The sequence below is a fragment of the Cibotium barometz genome, chromosome 2, assembly GCF_041138505.1.
Source record: "Cibotium barometz isolate CiBa-2024 chromosome 2, ASM4113850v1, whole genome shotgun sequence".
NCBI lineage: Eukaryota > Viridiplantae > Streptophyta > Polypodiopsida > Cyatheales > Cibotiaceae > Cibotium > Cibotium barometz.
Genome location: NC_141047.1, coordinates 25,460,193 through 25,474,869, shown reverse-complemented (window position 1 = coordinate 25,474,869; position 14,677 = coordinate 25,460,193). Strand labels below are relative to the sequence as shown.

The window sequence follows — 14,677 nt, the reverse complement described above, 5'->3', positions numbered from 1 at the left end:
CTCCCACTGAGTGGGTAGAACACTCCCCATGGAGGGTAGAGCTGGTACAGATGGTATTGTTTGCAAGTACATTGCCTAGATATTCCAAAAACTAAAAGCCTTGAAAGTCCAAAAGAAAATCCCGCTAAGGTCAAAACCAAATAAGCTTCCACTTACCAACAGACCCTTGCCAGTTGGTGCCATGAGTTTTGCACGGCGCCGGTCTTCTTCAACCCTGCGTTTGGCTTCCTCAGCCTTCCATTCCTCAACAAGTTCTAGGCGTCTTTGTGCTCCATCAAGAGAAGCATGTGTACAAATTCTCTGGGCCCTGCTCTTTAGACGTTTCTGCCTCCTTTGCTTGTTGAAGTTGTAGCTTTAGCAATCGGTTCTACTCCATCAGCTCTTGGATGAAATCGTTGTTGCTTTGCAAAAGCGTTGTTTCTTCTTTGGTGGTGTCTTCTTGGACACTTTCTTCTTTGAGCTGTCTTCTTTGAAGCTTTCTCCTTTCTCTCCAGGGTGCTGGACGGCTGGGTGGTTTTTCCTGACCTCAGTTTCCACAAGATGCTCTTGTTAGCAGTCATCTCCTGTCTATACCATAGTGCTCATAGAGGGCCTTTGTTGTGGGTGTGCCCGCCCAGAGTATTTTCTCATTTTTCCCCATTTTTCCATGTATTTTTCCCCATTTTTTACTGTCATGGGGCTGCTGTTCGTTGGCCGACCTGGGCTGTACCTGGCCGACTATGTTTTTTGCTGGCCAACTGCATGATTGCAGTCGTGGGCATGTCCAGCAGCCTGTCGGCTGACTTTTTCCTGGCCGACCAGCATAGATGGGTTGGTATAAATACCACCCATGGTCCCCCACACTTTTTTGTACCGGATCTTGTGTATAGAGCAGAGTTCATGGGCTGAAATTGCCACTGCCACAAAGAAATAAATTGAGGAAGTCAACCCATGGATTGAAGTAGTAAAAAACAGAAGGATACACCAGTCAATAAAGTAGAGGTGATGAATGCTACATTGGAAGAGGAAGCCAAGAGACGGGCACGTGCCGTACACGTACGTGTAGTTGGGTGGGAAGATAAGGGAAATCCCCAAGAGGATGCAAAAGCTCTTGCAACAAAAATTGGAGCCACTGATGTACCCATTACCGGAGCATGGCGAGTAGGCAGAGATGAAACCAGGGCGAAGATATTGATCATCAGGTTTGGTGACTTGGAGAAGAAGAAGGCCTTCCTCTCCAAAAGGATGGCCCTTAAGGGAGAAAAGATTTATTTGGATGAGGACCTTACACCGGCACAGCTAGCACACCGGAAGGAACACATGCCGCGTGTGCTTGAGGCAAGGAAAGAGGGGAGATTACAGATTATGGCAGGCATTTTCTCACACTCGGGAGTGCAAATGGGCTGGTCATATACAATGGCTTATTGAGATGGCAAGGATCAGATGCTCTCACACACTGGAACTCTAAAGGGGGAGCGAGCACAGTGGACTACTTGATGGGATCTCCTTCATTGATACCTGATGTGCGGGGTTTCACGATTTCCAGTAGGCCCATTGGCATAGCAGCTGATCATGCATACCTGAGTTTCACACTAGTAGGTAGATCCCCGAGAGATGGGCCAGCCACTCATCTACCTAGGTACCCGAGATATCAGTTTACACGTGAGACAGTTGGGGTTTATCGGGATGCAGTATCTGATGGCTTGTTCGCTTTAGACCCGCATAGCTCTCTGGACGCGATCACAAGAGGATTGGCAGGTGTTCTACATGCATCCGCCTCATATGCGTTTCCCTGCACTATGATCCCTTCCACCCCCCCCCCCCCCCGCAACACTGCCCCACAGAACAGTTGGTATGATGATGAGTGTCGTGAGACACGAGCACAGCTACATCGTGAGATTGCCATTGGGTCTCACACACATAGACAGGCCAGGATGATCTTTCGGCGCCTTGTGCGGAGGAAGAAACAAGCCTATCTGGCTAAGCTAGAGGAGGAGATCTACCAACTCTTCCTGGGGAAGGACAGCAAGAGGGCATGGAAGATGTTTCACGAGAGACAGCCTGGTACTCCGATTACTACACCTAAGGCATGGCATACTTATGCTAGAGAGCTATATGATGCACCAGGACAGCCCCCCACCCCCCCTCCACTGGGAGCTAGACCGCCTAGCAGCACCTTTTTTACTATGCGGATGGTGCTAGATGCGATAGACAGGTTACAGAATGGAAAGGCACAGGATCATGATGGGCTAGTTGGAGAGCACTTCTCGTATGCACGAGACACTTTGGCTCCGCTCATCGTACATGTGTTTATCGTGCCATTTGTGAGGGTTTCCCGACAAGCTGGACATAGCATATCATTGTACCTTTCTTTAAGAGTGGGGACCCCATGGTACCAGGCAAACTACAAAGGACAATCATGATTGGTCATTACTTGACCAAATTATATGGCTCTATATTGGAGTCGGAGCTGAGCCGATGGGCAGAGAGGCATGGTCATCGAGCACATGGACAGGCTGGCTTCAGGAGAGGATTTACTACCTTGGATCACATACTGACACTTCGGGCACTTCTTGAAGAGGGCGGGGCACAGAAGAGGCATGTCATCGAGCACATGGACAGGCTGGCTTCTGGCTTCTGGCTTCAGGAGAGGATTTACTACCTTGGATCACATACTGACACTTCGGGCACTTATTGAAGAGGGCAGGGCACAGAAGAGAAGGATATACTGCTGTTTTATAGACTTCCGCAAAGCCTTCGATACCGTACCCACATGCCAGGCTTATGCACAGATTGCATGACATTGAGGTACCCGAGGATATGCAGTGGGGGATATATGCTTTGTATGACTGTGACAGGCAGAGTCCGAGCTCCAGGCGGACTATCTGATAGGGTAACCAGCACGATAGGGGTGAAGCAGGGATGCCCGCTATCGCCCACCCTCTTTGGACTGTACATTGATGCGGTCTCTGATTATGTAGATAGATTGGGAGGCCCAGGGGCATGCCTGGCAGGGGTGTTGATACCCATCTTGTTATATGCTAATGATATTGTTCTAATCTCAGACTCTCCGGGAGGGCTACAGAGACACCTGGATGCATTACAGGCTTTCTCTGCGGATAGAGATCTGACAGTGAACCTTGGGGAAACCAAGGTTATGGTGTTTTAACACCACACAGGCATGGGTGACGAGATCAGAGCCTCAATTCACTTTCCGAGGGGAGCCGGTAGAGTACGTCAGGTCATATGTCTACTTGGGAGTTAACTTTCACAAGACCGCGTTTCTCCCTGAAGGAGGCAACAGCAGCTAGATTAGCTCGAGGGCATGCAGCCTTGGGGGCACTTGAGAGGCAGTGTGCACACATACAGTTTCAGGAGCCACGCACCAAATTGTGGCTATTTGATACGCTTGTCACACCGACCCTCCTGTACGGAGCTCCAATTTGGGGGGCCAGTATACATCACAAATCTCAGAGAGGGACAGATGAGGGATGGAGGCAAATGGAGAGACCACTAATTATGATGATTGCGAATCATCAGTACCACATGAGATTGTTCGGGCTGAGCTGGGTGCCCCACCAGTAGTAACCGAGGCCCTATTCCAAGCAGTTACCTTTTTACAGCGGCTATGGGAGCTCCCTCAGTAGAGGTACTCCCATTTGGCATTGACCTCATCCATACAGTTGGTAGAGGATGGAGATACTCATTGTTGGTACGCTCAGATGAGATCATGGTTTGACCTACATGGTTTGCGGATAGAGGCACTACCACCCTTTCAGTACAGTCTGGATTGTCCATTTTTGGATCTCACCCGCTCAGAGCAAAACCGCGTGATCAGGATGGATATCATCAGAGTGGACACAAAGAGGACATGGACTAGCCCCCTTGAGCCCTTGGGCACGAAAATGACTCATTACAAGAGCCATTTTCTACACCTCTCACCGGATGATTTTATCACCCGCCCGGTGTACATGGATGTACACCTATCACATGGGATACGTTGTGCCATTGGACAGATCCGGACCTCATCACACCAGCTGCGGATTGAGACAGGGCGATATGTGCATCAGATCGTGGATGACCGCATTTGTCAGCTATGCTACCAGGAGGTAGAGACAGAGGAACACTACATTTGCCGATGTACAGTCTATTATGAGATCCGAGGGAGATATCACTACCTCTTCCGAGAGGGTTTTGGGCCGTTAGGAGGCCGAGCCATGATGTACCTAGACAGAGGACCCTGACAGATTTCTTCGGCACCAACACCAGCAACCCAGCCCACACACCTCCTGATACCTCCTCCATTGGGCCATCAGAGCACCGACCACGCTCCCAGGGAGTCACCACTGATAGAGCAGTTATCTTATGTCGTGCTCGTCGGCCACGCCCACCAGGATCCCGACCACGGCATCCTCGCCATTGCCAGATCAGAGCCATTATTGCTCAGCATCGGAGGCGCTACCTCGCTTCTACGACCTCTCCATTCTAGACAGCCCCATGGCGGAGATACTTGATCTAAGGAGAGGGCAACACTTGAACTGATCAGCATACATGGATCTACCTGATATACATTTTCCAGTATTTTCCAGTATTTTCCAGTATTTTCTACTCAGTATCATCTCGGAGTCTTGCAGTTCTGTTCTTATAACTGTAGGACAATCAGTCTATTGTACTTTTTAGTCTTGTTCTCTTTGATGAGACACCAACTTCAGATGTACTCTCAGTTTTGGTCTCATAGGCCATTATGGCCTCTTAGAGACGTTAATATATCATTTCATTTCATTTTCTCTCCTCTCTCTTCTGCATTTTGTTCTCTATAGCACATGTCTCTTATTTCCGCTATGCATTCTAACATGGTATCAGAGCCCCTGGTGGCTTGAAGCTTGGAGACAGTGGGAGCTTGAGGGCTTGCTGATTTGTGGTGCTGATTGGAGATTGCTTGGCTGTTTGGACTTGGAGATTGAGTAGAAGGCGACCATCACCGTTAGACAGCCACCTTGCATATTATTTGCAGCCTCCTCTTCATTTTTTTTCCCACCCACTCTCACTTCACAAGACCTTGTGAACCCTTAAGATGGCAGACTTGCTTGAGATGGCTAAGAAGCAAGTGAAGATCCCTACTCTCCCCACATTCCCGGTGGATCGACAATTGGACAGGACCAACTACAGCATATGGAAGGTATGATGGAGTCTGTCTTGGAGTCTTATAACTTGGTTGATTTCATTGTGGTTGGTGTTCCACGGGCGGAGTTGGAGGACGGGGAGCCATGTACCAAGCCAAGATCAGTGGCTTGCCTGAGCGAGGGAGTAGAGAATACATTTTTAATGTAGAAATGTTCGACAAGAATTATAGAGATGCTTTTTTTCTCTCGCTGTTTTCCCTAACAATGGAATGGTAGGACAACAGTCTAGTGTATCAAACTAGTTAGGCAATGCCGTGGGAGACGCGTAGACTCCCGCATAAATTCTAGATTCAAAACACCAACCCTTATGTGGTCATGAGGAACATTTACAGACTCCGCTCAACTGGACAGGCTCATGCACAATGTTTCCCAACTCTTATTCTGCATCACCCTCACACTCTCTCTCTCTTACACAGCATGTACCATTAAGCAAAAACATAACACACACAGACATCCTAGAATAACATGTGACACAGATGAGTGAATCAATGGCAAGAGTGTTCTTGATTTCATTACAGAGACGGATTATAAAGTGAAACGAGAGACTCAGGCACAGTTATGGGATCGTGTCAATGCCCATGTATGTTCTTTCATCTTCCTTAATTGCACACCACAAGTGATTAATCATATCAAACATATGACGCTGGCCAGAGGGATTTGGCAGCATTTGGTCTCTGTATAATAGGGCATCACCCATGAAGCGGATCTCCTTGGAAGTGCAGATGCGGGTGATGAATCCTGCAAAGTCTTCGATGATGCAGGAGCACATCAACAAGTTGCAGGCTCTTCAGCAGGAGGTTCTGCACCCTTCTCGGTGCTCCGCTCAGGACATTTTCTCCAATAGTGGCCTTTCTTGCCACAATTGTGACAGGTCCTCTTTGCCTTCAAGGCATCACGATCCAAGTTGGGCTCCTGTTGAGAAGACTTCTCCTGTGAAGACTTCCCTTTGTCCTTACTACGGCCTTTCGACTGCTGGCCAGCCAAGGTCTCAGAACCTCCGCCCTGTTGAGGGTTCATAAAACGCTTTTCCTGGTCCAAGACCATAGGCACAAGCTCCTCCTATGTGATGGTGCTGAGCCTACCATTGGTGATCAAAGAGGAGTAGAAAGTTGAGTATTGAGAGGTCAAATGAGATAGCAAAGTGATGGCCATGTCTTCTGAAGATATCTCCTTCCCAACTTGGGAGTAACCGTGAAGACTCTAGCTTTTGTGCACTTGGAGATTATGGACGCAGATACTTCATCTTCTTCGAGTAGGCAAGCGGTTGGACTCATCGGCTAGGGACACTCGGGATTGGATTCTAGACAGTGGTGCTTCTAGGCACATGCCTCCTTCCGGATCTTCGAAGGCACGCAAGTCACATCCTGATTGGTGACGAGTTCACTATACCTATTCACAGTGAGGGCAGGTTAGAGATTGTTCCCGATGGGGCAGAGGGGGGAAGCATTCCTCCCAGGTTCTTCTTGTCCCATCTCTTGGTTTTCATCTGTTGTTAGTGCATGAGGTTTGCAAGACTGGTGTACGGGTGGATTTTGAGGAGCATTTTGTTGCTCTACGGGACAAAGCAACAAGCCAGGTTGTATGGGAAGGCGGTGTGGAGAATGGGATCTACAAACTCTCAGCACTCTCTCTTACAGGTTCTCCATTAGGTGATGTGTGGCAATTTCGTCATGACCACTTGAGTGTGGATACGCTGCAGCAAGCTTTCCGAGACCAGATGGTGGATGGCCTACCAGATGATGGCAGCAGGCATGAACATTCCAATTCTTGGATTCGTCAATCAGAGGAGCCTTTATAGGTGACCTATGCTTTGATGTCTTGTATCATTCGGAACAAAGGGCCTCCTGCAATTGAGGAAGCTCTTGTTAGAAGTCATCTCCTGTCTAGATTTATACACCAGGCCCTTTGTTGTGGGTGTGCCCGCCCTTATCAAGTGTTTTATCATTTTTCCTCACTCCCCGCATTTTTCCCCTATTTCTCCCATTTTTTCTGTGGCTTGGGAGGCAGTCTAGTAGTGGCAGGTGGACCCAGAGCCTGGCCGACTGCATCTGTGACATGGCCGACTGCACTGTATGAGTCTTGGGACTCCTCTGCTGCTGGCCGACCCATTGTGATGCCGGCCGACTGTATTTATTCAGTCGTGGAGGTTCCTGTGTCCAGTCGGCTGCCCTACAGCAGGCCAACTGCTGATGTGGGGGCATATATATAGGCCCCCAGCCCCATACCACTATTTGTATCATATTCGGGATCTTCTTGTGTATATCAGAGCAGAGTTCCACGCCTACATCTCTCTTTCTCTTGTGCTGTTTTTTCTGCCTGCGATTTTGCTCTTGTGTTCCCAGATCTGGTCATCATCTCCGCTGCGTATTCTGACATGGTATCAGAGCCCTAGGCTCTGGATAGGTCTTGGGATTTGTGTGAGCAAGAGGGGGACTGTTTTGTGGCTGATTGGTGGACTGTTTTGGGCTGATCGGGAAGAGGAGAAGCAAGAGGAAGGCGGGCTGATTTGCTGGACAGCCACTTGCAGGTTTTAGTTCTTCTTTGTTCCCACCCACCCACCCTTTTCAGAGTACATCCCCGCAATGGCAGATCTGTATGAGATGGCCGAGAGACATGTGAAGATCCCGACGCTCCCCACGTTCCCGGTGGACCGTCAGTTGGACGGGAGCAACTACGGCATATGGAAGGTGATGATGGAATCCGTTCTGGAGTCTTACGACCTCGCCGATTTTGTCGTTGTTGGTGTTCCACGGCCGGAAGTAGAGGAAGGGGAGTTACCGTCGATCCGAAAGGACCGGGAGGCCCAGACACAGATGTGGGATCGTGTCAACGCCAGGGTCCATTCGTTTATTTTCCTCAACTGCACACCGCAGGTAATCAATCATGTAAAGCATATGACGCTGGCCAGAGGTATATGGCAGCATTTGGCCTCACTTTACAACAGGGTATCGCCCATGAAGAGGATTTCCTTGGAAGTACAGATGCGGGTTATGAGCCCTGCAAAGTCGGCGACGATGCGGGAGCATATTAACAAGCTGCAGGGAAGTTCTTCAGGCTGGGAAGGAGATATCGTCAGAGGACATTGCCATCACGTTGCTGTCACACTTGCCCTCTTCGTACTCAGCATTTTACTCCTCTTTGATTACCAGTGGCAGGCTCAGCACCATCACGTGGGAGGAGCTTGTGCCCATGGTCCTGGACCAGGAGGAACGATTCACGAACCCTCCTCAGGGTGGAGGTTCGGAGGCCTTAACTGGCCAACGGTCGAAAGGCCGTAACTCGGGCAAAGGGAAGGCTTCATCGGAGAAGTCTTCTGAGAAGAAGTCAAACGCTGACCGCGAGAAACTGAAGGCAGAGAGGACCTACAATGACTGTGGTGAAAAAGGCCACTACTGGAGGCAGTGTCCCAAGCGGAAGACCGAGAAGGGTGAAGATTCCTCAGCAGCAATCATGAAGACTCCGGCTTTTGTGCACCTGGAGGTGATGGACACCGATGCTTCATTTTCTTCAGGTAGGGAGGAGATTCTCCGCAACGGATACTCGGGAGTGGATTCTCTATAGTGGTGCTTCTAGGCACATGACTCCTTCCTGTTCCGGTTTACAGGATCTCTGCAGATTTTCTGGTCATATTCTTACTGGGGATACGTCCACTATCCCAGTTCACAGTGAGGGCAGGTTGGAGATAGTTCCCGATGGCAGAGGAGGGAAGCATTCCTCCCAGGTGTTGTATGTTCCGGCACTTGGTTTTCATCTGTTGTCAGTGCATCAAGTTTGCAAGACTGGCGTACGGGTGGAGTTTGATGAGCATTTTCTTGCTCTCCGGGACAAAGCAACAGGCCAAGTGGTTTGGGAAGGTGGAGTGGAGAATGGAGTTTACAGGCTTTCAGCACTCTCTCTCCCAAGTCCTCAGGATTGTGATGAGTGGCAGTCTGGTAATAGCCACTCAAGTGTGGATACGCTACAGGAGCGGGCTTTCCGAGACCAGGTGGTGGATAGCTTGCCAGTAGATGGCAGCAGTTGGCAGGAACTTTCCAGTATTGATGTTGGTAGTTCTTGTGTTCGTCAGTCAGAGGAAGCTGAACAGGTCACTTATGCTCTGATGTCTCGTAGTGTTTGGGACATAGAACTTCCAGTTGTTGAGGATGTTCTTTCCATGGGGACCTTTCGGAAAGCTAGGCAGGTGGCAGGTGCTTACTTGCAGAAGGAGGTGGTTTCTCCAGGCTTTGTGGTTCCGGATTCAGAGGGGGTGGTTGACAGGTTTCAGAAGGCCTTGCGTGGTCTTCAAGAGGTTTCTAGGACTTGTTTGTGCACCGTAACAGGTGTTGATCCTTGTGAGCAGTGTGATGTCTCTGTGACTCAGAAGCTGTATGGTTCATTGATCTGGTTGATGGACACCAGATTGGACGGGAGCTTCCTGATGAGGCGGTTGAGCTCATGGTTGCAGATATCTCTTTGGGAGGCAGGATTGCGTTTCCTGTGGTTTCTGCGGCATGCGAAGGATCATGGACTCTTGTACACAGGAGGGGGATTGCTGGATGGAGTCCGACTCCACGGTTGGAGTGACTCAGTTTGGGGAGGAGATCCGGACACGAGGGGATCTACTTATGGCCCAGGAGCAGTTTTACGGAGCAGCAGGAGGTTACATTGCAGGTTTGGGCTTCCACTGGAGGAACCCATGGTCATCCAGAGGCACTTTGTTCGTGAACAGATCGTTGCTGATGACATCTTGCTGGAGTTCTCTTCGACGGAGGACAGTACGGTGGACCTCTTCACGAAGTCACTCTCTCAGGATTTGCTCACACGGCACCCTAGCTCCCAGTGGTTGGTTACACAGCCAGGAGCTGAGAGGGGGTGTTAGAAGTCATCTCCTGTCTAGATTTATACACCAGGGCCTTTGTTGTGGGTGTGCCCGCCCTTATCAGGTGTTTTATCATTTTTCCTCACTCCCCGCATTTTTCCCCTATTTTTCCCATTTTTTCTGTGGCTTGGGAGGCAGTCTAGTAGTGGCAGGTGGACCCAGAGCCTGGCCGACTGCATCTGTGACATGGCCAACTGCACTGTATGAGTCTTGGGACTCCTCTGCTGCTGGCCGACCCATTGTGATGCTGGTCGACTGTATTTATTCAGTCGTGGAGGTTCCTGTGTCCAGTCCGCTGCCCTACAGCAGGCCGACTGCTGATGTGGGGGCATATATATAGGCCCCCAGCCCCATACCACTATTTGTATCATATTCGGGATCTTCTTGTGTATATCAGAGCAGAGTTACACGCCTACATCTCTCTTTCTCTTGTGCTGTTTTTTCTACCTGCGTTTTTGCTCTTGTGTTCCCAGATCTGGTCATCATCTCCGCTGCGTATTCTGACAGCTCTTTCCCAGGGGACTTGTAGGAAAGCCAAGCAAGTGGCAGATGGTGACTTGCAGGAGGTGTCTGTTGAGCAGCCTCCAGGCTTTGAGGTTCCGGGTTCAGAGGGGATGGTTCAGTTTACAGGTTCCGAAAGGCCTTGAATGGTCTTCAACAGGTTCCCAAGACTTAGCATACCAAAGTTATAGTTGATGATCCTTGTGAACAGGTTGATGCCTCCTTGTATTGGAAGCAGTTTGGTTCATTGATTTGGTTGTTGAACACCAGATTGGACTTGAGCTTCCCGATGGGGCTATTGAGCTCATTTCTGCAGACGCCTTTGAAGACTCATTGGACGCAGGATTGCAAAGCTTGCGGTATCTGCACGGTACGAAGGATCTTGGACTCTTCTATGACACTAGAGGGGGAACAACGGATGGAGTCAGACTCCAAGGTTGGAGTGACTCAGATTGGGGAGGAGATCCAGGCACGAGGAGATCTACATCAGGCTACAGATTTACCCTTGGCTCAGGAGCTATTTCATGGAGCAGCAAGAGGCAGCCAACTATTGCCTTGTCATCTACATAGGCAGAGTACCGGGCTGCTTGCGAGGTTATGTGGCTGCGGAGGTTGCTTGGTGAGATTGGGTTTCCACATAAGGAACCCACGGTCATCCAATGCGATAACCAGAGCTGTATAGCTATTGTTCGGAACCCGGTCTTCCATGCCTAGACCAAGCACATAGAGATACAATATCACTTTGTTCATGAGAAGATTTTGGTTGGTGACCATAGTGGTTGAGTACTTTAGGTACGGTGCAGTATGTTACGCGTACGATACGAGTACGTAAAGTACGCATCAAGATAAGTACTTTAAGTACATTCACGGTTTTTACTGTATATATATATATGTACGTATGTATGCATATAAAATAAGAAACATCTAACATCCATACTGAGCAATGACCACTGACTACTAAAATAATTAGAAAACGAGCCAAATAAGTGTTGTACATTGAACCTCATATTTGGTACGTACGAAGAACTTATCCGTACGAGGTACGGTACGTGTGGAATGGTACGGAAAGTACTGAAGGTACTAATCGGATGAGTACAGGTACGGAATGCAACTATGCTAGTGACATCTTGCTTTTTTATTGTTCGACGGAGGACAATGCGGCGGACCTCTTCACGAAGTCTCTACCTCAAGCTATGCTCCGACAGCACTCCAGCTCTCTCGGGTTGGTTCTGTTAGCAGTCATGTCCTGTCTGTACACTATGTCAGGGCCTCTATTGTGGGTGTGCCCGCCCAGTTTTGGTGTGTCCCCATTTTTCCTCACGTCCATGTATTTTTCCCATTTTTTATGGGTGTGGGAGGGTTGTCGGCTGTCTCTAGCCGGCTGGTTGTTTGATACCCGACCTGCTGTACAGCCTTGGCCGACTTCAGATGTGCTGGCCGACTGGGCTTATTGTTGGTCGTGGACATCTGGGCTACTGTTGTCTGTTTTTGTTCTGGCCGACCAGCAGCCTAGGGCCATATAAAATGGCCCCTTGCCCCCCCACACTTTCCATTGTGTATTCCGGGATTTATTGGTGTATATAGCAGAGTTACACTAGCTTCTCTCTCTCTTGCATCTGCGTATTGCTCTCTACAGCAGTTGTCTTCATTTCCGCTGTGCATTCTGACATGGTATCAGAGCCCCAGGTGGCTTGAAGCTTGGAGACAGTGGGACGTCGAGGGTTTGCTGATTGAGGTGCTGATTGGAGACTATTTGGGCTGTACGCGACTTGGAGATCGGGTAGAAGGAGGCCATCACCGTTGGACAGCCACCTTGCGTTCTATTTGCAACCTCTTCTTCTTCTTTTTTCCCACCCACCCTCCCTTCACAAGACCTTGTGAACCCTTGAGATGGCGGATTTTCTTGAGATGGCTGAGAAGCACGTGAAGATCCTGACACTCCCCACGTTCCCGGTGGACCGCCACTTGGACGGGAATAACTACGGCATATGGAAGGTAATGATGGAATCTGTTTTGGAGTCCTATGACTTGGCTGATTTCATTGTTGTTGGGGTTCCATGGCCGGAGTTGGAGGAAGGGGAGTTACCTGTTAGAAGTCATCTCCTGTCCAGTTTTATACACCAGGGCCTTTGCTGTGGGCATGGTTAGTTAGTACGAAAGGTACGGTACGGTACGGTACGATAAAATACGGTACTAATTGGTACCTTAAAATTTTTTGAGGTACGGTACGATATTAGTACGTTTTTTTAACAAAAATATTGTAGACAAGAAGTTACAAAATAGTAGAACCATGAACATAATGTCATCATGCCATTAGAGTACAAAATTGCTACAAAAGGATAGGCCAAAAACTCATGGCATGGGCGACCGCCAACATGCGTACATACATGATACTACATACTACAATACATCATCGATGGGCTAGAAGGAGATAGATGCCCAATGCCTAGAGAGCTATAACATATCAAAAGTCTACATCATCACCAACATCTGCATGATCATCAACATGATCACTACTAGAGTGTCCATCAAGAGAGTTCTCTGAAGAGGACTCTTCGAAGGTGGACGAGACACTCTAGGGATCATTCTCGCTAAGTAGGTTTCCATCATCATCAAACAAGGGCTCTCTAGGCAGTGGGATATCATCATGAGGGGGCAATGGAATATCATCATGAAGGCGGGGATTGGAGCTCGAGGATCCCTAATATGGCAATGGCAAGTGCACACGCTCCTGACAAACAGCTTCCTATAGGCTGCAAAGGGCGATGAATGGCTCTCTAGAAGACTGAAATTGCTCCACGCAACAACAACAACAACAACCACCCCCCCCCCCCCCCCCCAAAAAAAAAAAAAAAAAACTCATTTCGTACGGTATCGTACGAATCCGTACGGTGCCGTACGGTACGGCAGGTAAGGCAGGTTTGAGGCGTACGACGTACGGAATCAACTATGGCTGTGGGTGTGCCCGCCCTTATGAGGTGTTTTATGCATTTTTCCCATTTTTTCTGTGGCTTGGGAGGCAGCCCTGTAGTGGCAGGAGGACCCTGAGCCTGGCCGACTGCATCTGTGAGATAGCCGACTGCACCTCATGAGTCGTGGGACTCTTCTGCCTGCTGGCCGACCCATCTTGATGCTGGCCGACTGTGTTTATCCAGTCGTGAGGCTTCTTGTGTCCAGTCGGCTACCTACAGCAGGCCGACTGCTAATGTGGGGGCATATAAATAGGCCCCCAGCCCCCATACCACATTTGTATCATATCGGGATCTTCTTGTGTATATCAGAGTAGAGTTACACGCCTACATCTCTCTCTCTCTTGTGCTGTTTTTATGCATGCGTTTTTTGCTCTTGTGTTCCCAGATCTGGTCATCATCTCCGCTGCGTATTCTGACATGGTATCAAAGCCCTAGGCTCTAGATAGGTCTTGGGATTTGTGTGAGCAAGAGGGGGACTACTGTGTTGCTGATTGGTGGACTGTTTTGGGCTGACTGGGAAGAGAAGGTGCAAGAGGAAGGCGGGCTGATTTGGTGGACAGCCACTTGCAGGTATCAGTTCTTCTTTGTTCCCACCCAGCCACCCACCCTTTTCAGAGTACATCCCCGCAATGGCAGATCTGTTTGAGATGGCCGAGAGGCATGTGAAGATCCCGACACTCCCCACGTTCCCGGTGGACCGTCAGTTGGACGGGAGCACCTACGGCATATGGAAGGTTATGATGGAATCTGTTCTGGAGTCTTACGACCTCGCTGATTTCGTCGTTGTTGGGGTTCCACGGCCGGAAGTTGAGGAAGCGGAGTTACCATCGATCCGGAAGGACCGGGAGGCTCATACACAGATGTGGGATCGTGTCAACGCCAGGGTCCGTTCGTTTATTTTCCTCAACTGCACACCGCAGGTAATCAATCATGTAAAGCATATGACGCTGGCCAGAGGTATATGGCAGCTTTTGGCTTCTCTTTACAACAGGGTATCGCCCATGAAGAGGATTTCCTTGGAAGTACAGATGCGGGTTATGAACCCTGCAAAGTCGTCAACGATGCAGGAGCATGTTAACAAGCTGCAGGCTCTTCAGCAGGAAGTTCTTCAGGCTGGGAAGGAGATATCGTCACAGGACATGGCCATAACGTTGCTGTCGCACTTGCCCTCTTCGTACTCAGCA

The 14,677-nt window shown here is 49.4% G+C and overlaps 1 protein-coding gene across 3 annotated transcripts in view; it reads right to left on the bottom strand.

Annotated features, from left to right (window-relative positions):
- The window catches only part of LOC147640857 (3-dehydroquinate synthase), an 82,474-nt gene that overhangs the window by 41,829 nt on the left and 25,968 nt on the right, over nucleotides 1-14,677 (bottom strand). The window contains exon 2 of one of the 3 annotated variants that reach the window (XM_086816080.1): nucleotides 157-896. The exons of the other annotated variants lie outside the window; for them this stretch is intronic. The gene's annotated coding sequence lies outside the window, so the exon portion shown is untranslated. The remainder of the gene's footprint in view (nucleotides 1-156; nucleotides 897-14,677) is intronic. 3 annotated transcript variants of the gene reach the window in all.